The following is a 12784-nucleotide window of genomic DNA, read 5'->3' as shown; positions in this document are numbered from 1 at the left end:
TAGATATGAGATTCAATAAATTAGTAAATGACAAATAGAGTGTTAAGGAGAGTAGCATATGTTAAATATTTAGGAATAGAGTTTTGATAGTTCATAACAATCTTATCATACTCAAATAATTAAGATTGTGTTTCTATGTGATCTCTACTAGAAAAATAGATAAAAACATTGAAAATAAAAAAAAATATTAATAGAAGTTTAGCTTGAAATTAGAGGTGTGTATAATTCTGATTTCAGATAACTAAATATTTTTCTGAGTGCAACAGCATGGAAAGGAGGATGCGCAAATGCTTTCTTTATAACTGGAATTGGCAAATATGTCAATGTCGACATATAATACGTACTGCTCTTCATATTTAGTTATGTAAATTATTTTTAAAAACATACACCATTATCCAAGGGTAACAAGGTCTTTGGCTGTCTGTCTGCATTAATCTTCTTAGTTCTCACGAGACTTAATGTACAATTTATTATAAATTAAATCATAGCTATATATTTTAATATATCTGCTAGTTGAGAGTTTAAACAAATATTATAAATTAAATCACGTATAAACCACTAAAACTAGGACTAAATGAATTAAAAATGATAAAACTTCTCATAGCTATATATTTTGGTCAATATATTATAACTTTAAGGATGATTCAAAAAATAAAAGTTTAATATTAATAATTGGAGTAAATTAGTGAAGTAAAAAGTTAATTTTAATTACAAAATATATAGCTAAGTTTTGTGGCTTCACAATTCACTTGGCAATGTACGCAATCATACTTGTTGCACACTATACAACCAAGTTATCATGTAGGCAATCACATTTACATTTCACATAACTATAACATGTTACATTATGCATTGCACATTATACTTGACATTTGAGATTATTTAGGGTCTAACTATATCGTGAGAAATCAGTGGAAAAACTAAAGAAACTAAATACAAAATCAAAACAAAATCTCAATATAAGAAATCTGACAACTCATGTACCAAATACTGGTAAACAACCTCATTAAGCCATTCCAAATTCCACAACGGAATGGCCATGACCATTTTTTTTCCTTTTAAATGAATCCAAAATCTAATTAGCTAAGAGGGGAGAAAGAGAAGCACACCTAGGGCAGTGATTGAGAACCACATAAATGGGCCCAGTGGCTCACGACACGACCTCACTTTGACGGAGACAGTGCTAACGAGTTTCAATGAGAGAGAGGGGTTTCAGGGACAGAGGCCTCGGGACTATAGTGCTTCACGACGAGAGCAGAGTTTGAGGGAGAAGATAGCTAACGGCGTAACCTAGGGCACAACACAGTGGAACTGCAACTAGAGTGTTTTGAAAGTTGACGTAGCTACGTGGGCCAGGGCTGGGGACGCAAATTAGTATAGTGTATACGAAGACGAGCTTAGCCTATACCCGTCGTTGTCTCATTTATGATAATTATGAGATTGCCACCAAGTTACATTCTAAGATGGTTCTTACCTTAGAATGTGTGACGTAAAAAATGTTATTTATTCTCCGAATTATAAAATTGTCACTGCCTACTGTTCTAAGACGGTCCTTAAGAATCGTCTTAGAAACAACATCGTAAATAACTCTTTTTGTAGTAGTGATAAGAACAAGATGTGATTGATCCAAAGTGCAAGCGATAATAACTTGTTTAGGGGTAGTCACGCTTTGCCAATGCAACAGGAAAGGTAGAAAAAAGCATGTTAGACAAACAAAAAAGGATTATAAAAGACAGAAATTATTAGATTAACCCAAACAAAAAAGGATTATAAAAGGCAGAAATCATCCATATAACATGAACTACTAATCTTCCATATAACATGCAATTAAATATTATTAATTATTTCTAATAAATTGAAAAAAAAAAATTGCATATTATGTAAGAATTGGTCATAATCATAGATATATGATAATTTAGGATCTTCTAATAATTTTTTTACGAAAAGATATATATTTATAATCTTTTACACATTGACTAATTTCAATTCATAAGAAAACTCTAATCTCATATGAGACTCTCTCTTATGAATTTAGAGTAACTTTGTGTCCTAAAAATATTACTTCTTGGTCAAATAAGGCCTAAATACTCTAGTATCATGCTCAAAGTATGATTTGGTAGCTAGATTGGAGATGGCTAAAGGAGAAAGGAATGACCGACCATTCATGGAGTCACCCATGATGGAGAAAACCATCTCTTGCAGCGAGTATTAATCTTTTACACCACAAAAACAAACGTAGATTATTTCTAGCGTGGGAAAGGCTCGTGGGTCTCTCAAACGAACGTGATGCATACATAGGATAGAAACTTTTATTGAGATATCACTGAAGCAGTGTGTGCCGACCACGAAGAATATTTGAGAATATGTTTCTTCTTATACTTGGACCTCATATTTGATGTACAATTATTTATAATCATTGAAGCCTTTTGGCCTTAAAAAAAATGCCTCAACCACAATTTTTCTCTTTTGCTTTCATGGTGGAAGTAAGTGGTGAGAGGAGAGCGCATGCGAGAGAGACGGGAAGGATTGGAGAGGGAAAAAATATTTCTTTTTATTTTTTATTTTAAATGATGTGCAAAATTTTAATTGGTTGTATTTAAATCAGATGTTATAGATTTGTGACTATCCCTACTATGCTCTCACACAAATCTCAAACTCAGAAAATTTAAATTTCTTTAATTTAAAATTTTTGTTTGGATTTTTTTTTAATGAAAAATTTAAATTTTTGAAATTTTAAAATAAAATTTTAAATAACTAAAAATGTGAAATTTTAATTTTCTTCTAAAATGTGAGAAATTGAAATTTTCTTCTTGACAAAAGAACTTCCCAAAACATTCTTGTATTTTCAACATTCATCCTCTCTTCCATCTAAAATTTTTCAAAATCTCATTCTCGAACTCGCGACTCATTTTCTTTCACCCTCGTAATTTTAATTTTTTTATTCAAACACAAAATCTTGAAAATAAAAGAATCTCAATTGAAGTATTTTTAAAATTTTAAATTTCTCAAAATTTTAAATTTTATCATTCAAACACATTCAAAAATAATTTGTATCCTATGCACCACATTTGTTTCCCATGTGGAAGACCCACAAGCCTTTCCCACACTAAAAGCAGTCACACACATAACACAACTTGAGTGGACATGGATAAACAGTTTTCAAATTGTTCTCTAAAGGTCTTCTCTAGCTTGAACAACACTTATGTTCCATTGGAACAGATTCTAAATAACTTATTTGAACTTATGCTCTAGTGTTTGGAAGAACTTATAAAATATCTTATGACTGGTCCATAAGATATTTTTAGCATATTTTCTTAAGTTCTCCAAGGACCAAACTAGTTAATAGTTATAAACTTTTGAAAAGGTCTATCTTCAAATTCTATCAAGGCCAAACATATAAAGATTGCATATTTTTTTATATTGTTTGCTTCTTTTCCCAAATTAAACATTTTTTTCGTTACTTCACACAAATTAATATAAATATTAACTTCTGCATAAAACAAATTATAATTATTCGTTGCTAGTAAATTTTTTATTTTATTTTTATATTTCCTTCTTTTTCCCTAAAAATAGTTTTGTAAACGTTAACTTGTAAATGCAAGATTATATATCACATGACATCTCAAGTTTATCTCATAATCAAACTTGGCAGATGCCAAATCACGTAACATCCTAGTTCACCAAGAGATTATATATGATATCATTGAGAATTAGGAACACCAGTATACTAGTATGTATATTCGAATTCATTTAATTTTTTCTTTCAAAATTCAACTTTTTAAGTTCATTGACCGAGAAGATATAATCAGGAGACTTCTTCGTTAAGTATTTTATAAATATTAAAATATTATTCTCTAAGTTAAAAAAATATTTTTACGATGAATATATAAAAAAATGATTAAAATAAATTAAAATAATATAATAGTACATTTGATGTAATTTTTTGAATGTTAAAATAATAGAATTCCTTCTCAAACAATTTTTAAACGTTAAAATAACCAGATACTAAAATATTACGTACACTGCTTGCTACTTTTTTAAAAGTTCCGATCGAACTCAATATCATATTTCGGTGAATCTGTGAATCACATGGTCGGTGAAATCTCTTTTGCTAACTCCACTGATTACTTGATAAGAGAAGATATATAAATTACTATATGTTCGTGTGTCTATGATTTTGATCAAATTTTATGTAATTGGGTAAATTAAAATATTAAACATGTCGTGTACGTGAAAATTGATGGAGACTATTGATATGTGATGGTTTGACCATGCAAATAAATTTCCCTAAGAACCTAAATCTCTTCATCGATCGGAAAGGTTACCAGTTAAGTATGAAGCTTGCAGACCCTACGTGACTTAGGTTAAGGGAGAATTTTGAAGTGGAATATTGCATGAGAACAACATTTTTGTCACAAGTTTGCATAGTCTACTTCCCCCGTTTAATGAGTGTTGTGACTTGTGAATCCTGCATATTGTAGGCACTACAAGACGAACTCAACTCAGCCAACCAAACTGAGAATCAGCCTCACAATCTCATTATCAACAGCATGAATATCCTTAAGGATAAATGTAAGGATGATTTCCAAAAATTAGAAAGGAAAAAAAAGAGAGAGAAAAGAAAACATATCTCTGCAATACAAAATTTTGCATTATTAAACATTTTTTTACAAAAAAACATATATTAATTGGACAAAAATTGAGGTGATTTTAATAAAACTTTTTAACTTAAACAGATGTTATTTTATGGTTAGATACAAAATATTTTTTTTTAACTTGTAAAAGTGTTTAGTGTGTGATAACATAAAAGCAATGTTGTAGCATGTTTTAGTGGTCCTTCCACCTATACTAACAAATTTATTATTATTAATTTATAGATTTTATTAGCAGGAAAGATTAAATCTGTGATTTTTTTTAATCATCCAACTAAGCTTATATCTTCGAATTTGTAATGTTAGGTGACTTTAAATATCTAAAAATCTTCTCTCCCGTTCGTCATGTAATTGGTAATTTATTACCATCAAGTATCCAACTTACAACATATAATCACTGTTCGAGAAACAAATAGCCACAAATAGTTAGCCCTCCTCTTCTTCATCAACAATCCTAGTGTTTAGGTACAAAATATTTTTGTAAAACTTGTAAAAGTGTTTAGTGTGTGATAACATAAAAGTATTTTTCTTAAAAAAATGATAAACGACAATAATACTTACCGGAGAACATGTTGAATTAAAAAGTATTTAATATGTTAAAATTTTAAAATATCAATTGATCATACAATAAACTTTAATTAGTCTTTTACATAAAGATCCATTGGAATATTAACACATTTCTAGATTTCTATCATTTATTATAATTCACTACTACAAAAAAGCACTACATCAAGGACGGTTCTAGAAAATCGTTATTTTCAAAAATGTGATAGTATTTTTTGTAAATAGTCACAATTTTTTAAAGATGGTTATTGCAAAATCATCTTTAAAATATTGTTTCAAATGCGGTTTTTGTTAAAATCGTATTTAAAATTAGATATTCAAAGTTGATTTTACATAGGAACTGTTGTGGGCCTTCTTTTTTCATTTACACTCGTGCCTGTTCCTCTTCACATACCTAGGTCACGCCCCTTTCTCTCCTCTCGTGCTCACATACCTAGGTCACGCCACTCAAACCCGAGGCTCACTGGAATCTCGCTAGAGAACTGGTTGTAGGAAAGGTTTATCAACTAAAGCTGAGAGAGGTTAGCAATGGTCCGCAACACGCTCTTCCTCATTCCCCTTCTTCGTCTAAAACTCTCACTTCTGCAATCTCTTTCCCTTCATTGTCCAGAACGCGAACCCAAGTGTGTCGTTTCGTGAACCACTCAAGCCTCTTTTCGACCACCTCGTGCCTTCGGAGAACCAAATTGTTTTAGCACCACGCGTTTTTCATGTTATAAATTTAAATTTTATCCCTTATATGTCTCTCTCTCTCTCTCTTTCTTAGTTATAAACTTTGTTGTACAAATATCGTTTTTCTATATACATTGGCATCAATAGCTTTATTGTAGCATGTTTCAGTGGTCCTTCCAGCTTATGCCAATTTCTAAAAGAAAATTTCAATCTTTTTCTATAAACTGACCTACATCAACAAATTCATTTTACCTATTTCTAAATTTGGTAATGTTAGGTGATCTTAAATATCTAAAAATCTTCTTCTCGTTGGTCATGTAATTGGTAATTTATTAAGTATCCAATTTACAACATATATATAATCACTGTTTGAGAAACAAATAGCCACAAATAGTTAGCCCTCCTCCGATCTTCATCAACAATCCAAGTTTACCTTGCAATACTTTTGCCAAAATGATCTTAATTACACAACTTGAAGGTGGATATAGATGTTTCATATTTTTCTTAAATTGTTATTAATAATTTTTTTTCCACAAATCTAAAAGTAGTTAATAATTATCCAATAACCTTACCTAGCTTGTTTACAATATTAAGCAATCTCCCTACTAAAAAAGATGTTATTTACGACGCACGTTCAATGGTGATTGTTCCAAAATTGTCATCGTTAAACGTGCGATGATATTTTTGTAAATATTAATAATATTTCAAAGACGGTTCGTCTTTGAATTTGAAATTTTTTTAAAATTAAATGCAGCAATTCCTCTCCTCTCGCGTGCTAGCGCTCTCTCCTATTCCCAATACACTGTTGTCTCCATTCCCCAATAAACCCCACTCACTCCATTCCCAATACCCTTGCATTAGCGTCGTTAACATTTCAATTTCCCAATACCCCACTCACTCCACTCTTTCAATTTCTCGAAGTCGAGCCTCTCGCTCGGTGACTTGTCTTCGCTGTCTCCATCTCCATGTGTGACTCTAACATTGCCTCCATTGAGAGCCCTTGTGACGCGCTGAGCGTGGATGCACCTGGAATGTTTCGCTTCGATGTGATCTACAACTGTGCCGTTTTGAGGGAGGGGGTGGAAGAGGTGAGGATGGCGTGGAACATGGTGTTGAGAGGGTGGAAAGGTTTGCGCCAGACGACGAGGGGTTTCTATTTTGATAATTCTACGAGGGTGTAGGGTTTATGAGTTTGTGTGGCTTCAACTCGCTCCCCACTCTTCCCACTTCTCACCATCGTCGATTCTATTCGTTGACTCGCCGTGAGTTTTCCCTTCATTCATTTTCTCTACTAATCCCTAATTAAATTATTATTATTTGTTACCATTCTTGTTGAGCAGTATAAATGCACCTGTCATGTCATGGTTAAGTTGAGGTAATAAAACCTTTTGTTTGTTGGGAGTATTTCATTGGCAACCTTATTATGCCACTTTCGAATTTTCCAAATATATGTTGGTATGGACATATGTTGTGGTCATAACCATGCAAATGTATGAATATGTTGCTCAATCCGTGGATAACAGATGGAATTCTGTCTTTTCATATATATAGATTCCTAAGGTGGGAAGATCTATTTACACGAGAGATATGTTCATCAATTTAAGATAAGATTGTCATCCTTATTGAGCTTAACTGATAAGTTATACAAATTGCTTCAGTTTATTTAGGATTTAAATAATCCCCGTTAGATGAGTATTGTATCTTGTGGATTTCAAATGTCTATTTGGTATTGTTTTGGGTTTTGATAGTTCATGGGTTCTTGTGGGTTGTCATTAAGTTACCTTATTGGAGCATTTTTGAATTGGTGGATTTTGGCTTTGATTGGTAATATTATTTTGTTTGTTGTTCTTTTCACAAAACAAACTTAAAAAGGGTTCCATGTAACTCACATCATTTTTTGTATTTGTCTCGGGAACTATCTCGTGTCTTTTTCAGTTTCTGACTCTCCCTTTTATCCCTGATTCTCCTAAGTGGATAGTGAGTAAGAGAGTTGTTCATAGCTTCTGGAACTTTGTTATTTGGGAACTATATACATGTTGGACACAGATCATACAAGCAATTGAATTTTTTCCTCACTTTGGTCAAATGATTAGAGTCAGGATATCTCATTAGATAAACCTATCACAAGTGATAAATGTAATCTTCTGCTGGCTAAGGTTGGTCGCTTGAAAGAGAGTGATTATGCTTTACTCTACCTTAGAGGAAAGCATGCTTATGTTTATCAAGAGGCCTCTGAAATCAAAGTATATAACAAAGTTTATGTTCATTAGAATGTTATACTTTGGTTATGAATCTTGTGATCCTACTAGGGCGCGAAAGAAGGGAAATAGAAAAAGGAAGAAACCCTTAATATCTATCATTTCTTACATTGTAACTTCATTTGTAGGATTATACAGAGGCCCTTCAGCACCAGACAAAAGCTAGCATTATTGGATTATTTCAATCACAGTATTTAAAAATACTTACTATGAGCATTCTAATTTCTAAATTAAACCCATTCATGCAACCTATCTTAACCTTTTGCAGGCTCTTATGGAAATTAGTTACTTGGTTAGGTTGGAGTAGGCTTGATGATACTGCAACAATTTGGAGCGGTTAGCGGCTTTCTTTTCTATACAAATTCCATATTTATCTCTGCAGGTATGTGAAGGTCCTTTTCTGAGCTTTTGTCGTATGATACATACATAACAAAAAAAAGGTGAGAATATTAGATTTGTGTTAGATTCATAAAAAAGCAAAAATTCTTCTCTATGACAAGGTTTTTGAATATTCTTGGAACAATAGCAATTGTTGTTGTTAAGGTTCTTAATTCTGTTTACACAATTTCATCATTTCTATTTGCTTAATTCTATATAAGATGGGTTTGGTGCCATTTTTTATGAGTGTACGTTGTACCTTTCAAGCCCGAGTCTTCTTTTCACACTCAGTCCCATTATATGTGTTTATAGATCCCATTGACAACCACTTTTACTGGTATAATGGTTGAAGTTCTTTTTTTAATTTTATTTTTTCCATGTACTTTTATTTGTGAATGGAAAATTTTGATTTTTTCCATGTACTTATAATAATGATGATCAACCTTATATTTGTCTTTAGACTGATTAATTAAGATGATTTTGTGACAGAGATGAAGAAACTTCATTTCTTTGAACAACAAGAGAAAATAAACCAAGTAAAGCACCTCAAAATATTTTATTTTATTTTATAAAAATAATACATTCTGAGATGATTTTTTGAAAAACAACTGTCTTAGAATGTAAATATTCTAAGATGGTTCTTTCAAAAAATTGTCTTAGAATCCTCAAATATATTTTAATTTTTTTTAAAAAAAATACATTCCTTAGAATGTAGACATTCTAAGACAATTTTCTCAAAACTGTCTTAGAATTCTCAAATATATTTTAATTTATTTTTTTAAAAAAATACATTCTTAGTCGATTATCTGGAAAACCATCTTAGAAAATTTATCTTTCTAAGACGGTTTTTAACTAAGAACCGTCTTAGAAAGATATCATTCTAAGACGGTTTTTAGTTAACAACCGTCTTAGAAAGATATCTTGTTCTAAGACAATTTTTTATGAAATCATCGTAGAAAGTGAAGACTTTTTACGACATTGCCTACGATGAAGGTTAATCACCGTTGTAAAAAGTGTGTTTTAACCAATTTAGAATAATCTTTTTCTAATAGTACTCTAACTATTCTTTAATTGATCAAAACCATTTTTTACTACTCAAATTCTTTTAAAAATTCAACACATGTATGTTTTCATTTATTTTTATCTCTTGCATATTCTTCACTTAGATGATCTCAAATTACTTTTGTTATTCTGAGTTATAATTTCCATGAAAATGGCTATTGAAATACCAACAAATAGACATGTTTTCACTTATGTTTTCCTTTTTTTTCTTGTGATTTTTTTTATTTAAACTATGGTATGATTATGATAGTAATGGAACTTTATAATCTTCTTCCTCAGTTATCAAATACCTAATGCCTTATAAGTAATTTTCCATTCTCAATTTTCAAAAGTCATAGTTTTCTCTTTGAAACTTGCAAAATATTTGTTTTTGATTCCATGTCATAGATCCTTCAACAATTAACAACTCTTGATGTCAATTGATGACTTTTTTAACAAACAATTAATTGAGAACACCAAGGCAAAAGGAGAGGGAAAAAATAGTTGAAGAATAACATTTCTCTTATTTTAATTAAAGTGAAGAAAGATGCAAAATGAAGCAATGGAATTCAATATTTATTTATGATTTTTTTGTGTAAATATTTATTCATTATTTAACCTTTACATTTATAATATTTGAAAAAACAAGTAGTTAGATAACATAATAGGAATCTTGATCTATCAACACAAACAAACTAATAAGCTCTTAAATTATAGGCTTAATTGCAAAAATAGTCACCCAATTTTCTCATCTTACTAAATCGGTCTCCTTATTTTTAATTCACTGTCACAGTCTTTCTTTTTTTTTTTTTTCAAATTAACTATCTGAATCCTAGCAAATATTGGACATTGACGGGTAGTCTAAAACATTAACTTGTCACATATCCGCTTGTAATTGGTCATTTAAGAGGTATATGCAATTTACCTTGATCATTAACTATCTAACTAAACAATTACTGATGAAAAATAATTAACCCAACCTAGACCCATAAACTTCATCATTGGACCCAAAATCGTAAACCTTTTCACTGACCTTCAATTCATCAACCTCCCCAAACGTGTCAGTGAAAATCTGGCTATCCCACCATTCCTATATCTCAACCCCAATTGGAGCCATAAAACACCATAAGAAAAAAGTTTATGTTTTCGGGTCCAAGGATGAAGTTATGGGTCTGGGTTGGGGTAATTGTTTAATTGTTAGTTAGATAATTACTTATGAGGGTAAATTGCATATATCTCTTAAATGATCAATTATATGCGGATATGTAATAGTTAATGTCTAGTTTTTGTTCTGGGAACTCGGATAATCAATTTGAAAAAAGAAACATAAAGGAAGACTCTGATAATAAATTAAAAAAAATAAAATTAATTTAATAAGATGAAAAAAATAAGAGAATTATTTTTGCAATTAAGTCTAAATTATAGTAGGAACAACTTATTGACTAAAATATTCATTCAACTAACTAAAACAATAAAGATAAACAGATCACATTCTGCTATTTTAAAGTACAAATTTAACACAAATCCTACAAAACAGTAACAATAAGCGCTATTTAGACCAACTACTATAAATATATTTTTTTCTTTTTCCTCATTACTTGCTCAAATATCTTTTCAGTTTCCTATCCATATTTATCCTAGAAGTGGTTTTTCCTCTTTTTTTGTCCAAGTAAGAGAATTAATGTTGTATGCAATTGGATTGGGTCAGTTGAGCTCGTCTTGTTGTTTGGGCCATTTTCCAGTCGGGCCCACAATCTCCAGAGTGACCCACACCACAATTAAACCTCGGAAATTGACATCTAACTTGTGACTAAAGTGTTATCCATTCTGATATCCAATACAAATAAGAGAAGGTGAATATAGACATCCCAATCATCAAAGGAAAAAGAAACTATTGTTATTGAAAAAAAAATTAAATATGTTTTATGTTTTTATAGTATACTGATTTTTGGTTTTGGTTCTTATAAAATTAATATATTTTTAAATAACTCTTTCAATTTTTTTTGTTTTAATCTTTATTATTCTATTTTAGTCTTTTTAATATGCAGATCATTTGCTTTTAATCCCTATCAAATTTTTTTTCAAAAGAATAATTTAAATTCAATAAAATATTATAGGAACCTAAAATAAAAAATATATTTTATAAGGACTAAAACAAATTAATAAGAATCAAAACTTTAAAAAATATATGAATCATTTTTAAAAGTAAAAATTTATAAAGACCAAAACTAAAAATATTATAAAAAATAATTTTTTTTAAGCCTTTAAAGAAAAGAGAAAAAAAAGTTACTATGGAGACAAAAAGAAATTACAGTGAGATCATAAATCAATAGCCGAACCTAGATACTTCAACCGCTGCTCAAGTATTCTCGATTCACCCCTTTCAGCCGAAAAACAAAAGCATTTGCTTCTTTGTTAAAGTGGCAAAAACCTAGTAAGCTGTTCTTTTATTCACCCATAGTCACTACTTTTGAGACTAGATAGAGAATTCTTTACTTTTAATTCTTGCATGAGGCTTACATATGCACGGTTAATTAAAAGTTTAAAATAGTATTACAATTTATAATACGGTCTTAATCATGTTTATTATTGTTATTATTATTACAATACTTTTTTTTTTTAATTTGTTGTGCCTTAGCATTATGCTATGTAAGGATTACACAAATTTATGCTATTAATGTAGAACTACGATACCTAGTCAAAATGTAATCTCTTTCTATATAAATTTTTTTCCCAATGTATATTCTTAATTGGAGTTTAATATATACACTGTACGTAAAGAGAGTTAATCAAAAGAATTGAAAAAGCAAAAGATGAAAAAAATAAAAAGACAAAACTAAAGTTTGCGTGATATTTCTCTTTGTTTACATGTTGAATAATCCTACAGTTTGCTTTCTCTTTTTTGAGAAAGAAAGGGACCCGAAATACCCGATTGTTTTCTTCAACATATAATTAATTGCAAATCATTCACTCGTTGAGCTAAAACGAGTAAGTTTAATTGTAAATCATTCATTCTGAATTCCTTAAATAAATCTTAATTAAGAAATTAATTCTTAACTTTGATTTAGAAATAACTTGATTAAAAAAAAGAGTTTTAAGTCGTTGCCCATTAAATAAAACTATGTTCATTTTCAACTAATTAACATACCATAACCATCTCAATAATGATGGCAGGGTGCCTTGCAGATATTTAACCATTTCTTGTAGGAAACTGCAAAG

General features: G+C 30.3%; 1 long non-coding RNA gene across 1 annotated transcript; it reads left to right on the top strand.

The window, feature by feature from the left end:
- The first annotated feature begins 5589 nt into the window (after positions 1-5589).
- On the top strand, positions 5590-8971 carry LOC102660464 (uncharacterized). The gene is made up of 2 exons (XR_001386774.3): positions 5590-7150; positions 8415-8971. It is a non-coding gene; the product is annotated as an uncharacterized lncRNA (long non-coding RNA).
- The last annotated feature ends 3813 nt before the right edge of the window (positions 8972-12784 follow it).

This window comes from Glycine max, chromosome 20 (genome assembly GCF_000004515.6).
Source record: "Glycine max cultivar Williams 82 chromosome 20, Glycine_max_v4.0, whole genome shotgun sequence".
Lineage (NCBI taxonomy): Eukaryota > Viridiplantae > Streptophyta > Magnoliopsida > Fabales > Fabaceae > Glycine > Glycine max.
This window is presented reverse-complemented; position numbering and strand designations above follow the sequence as displayed.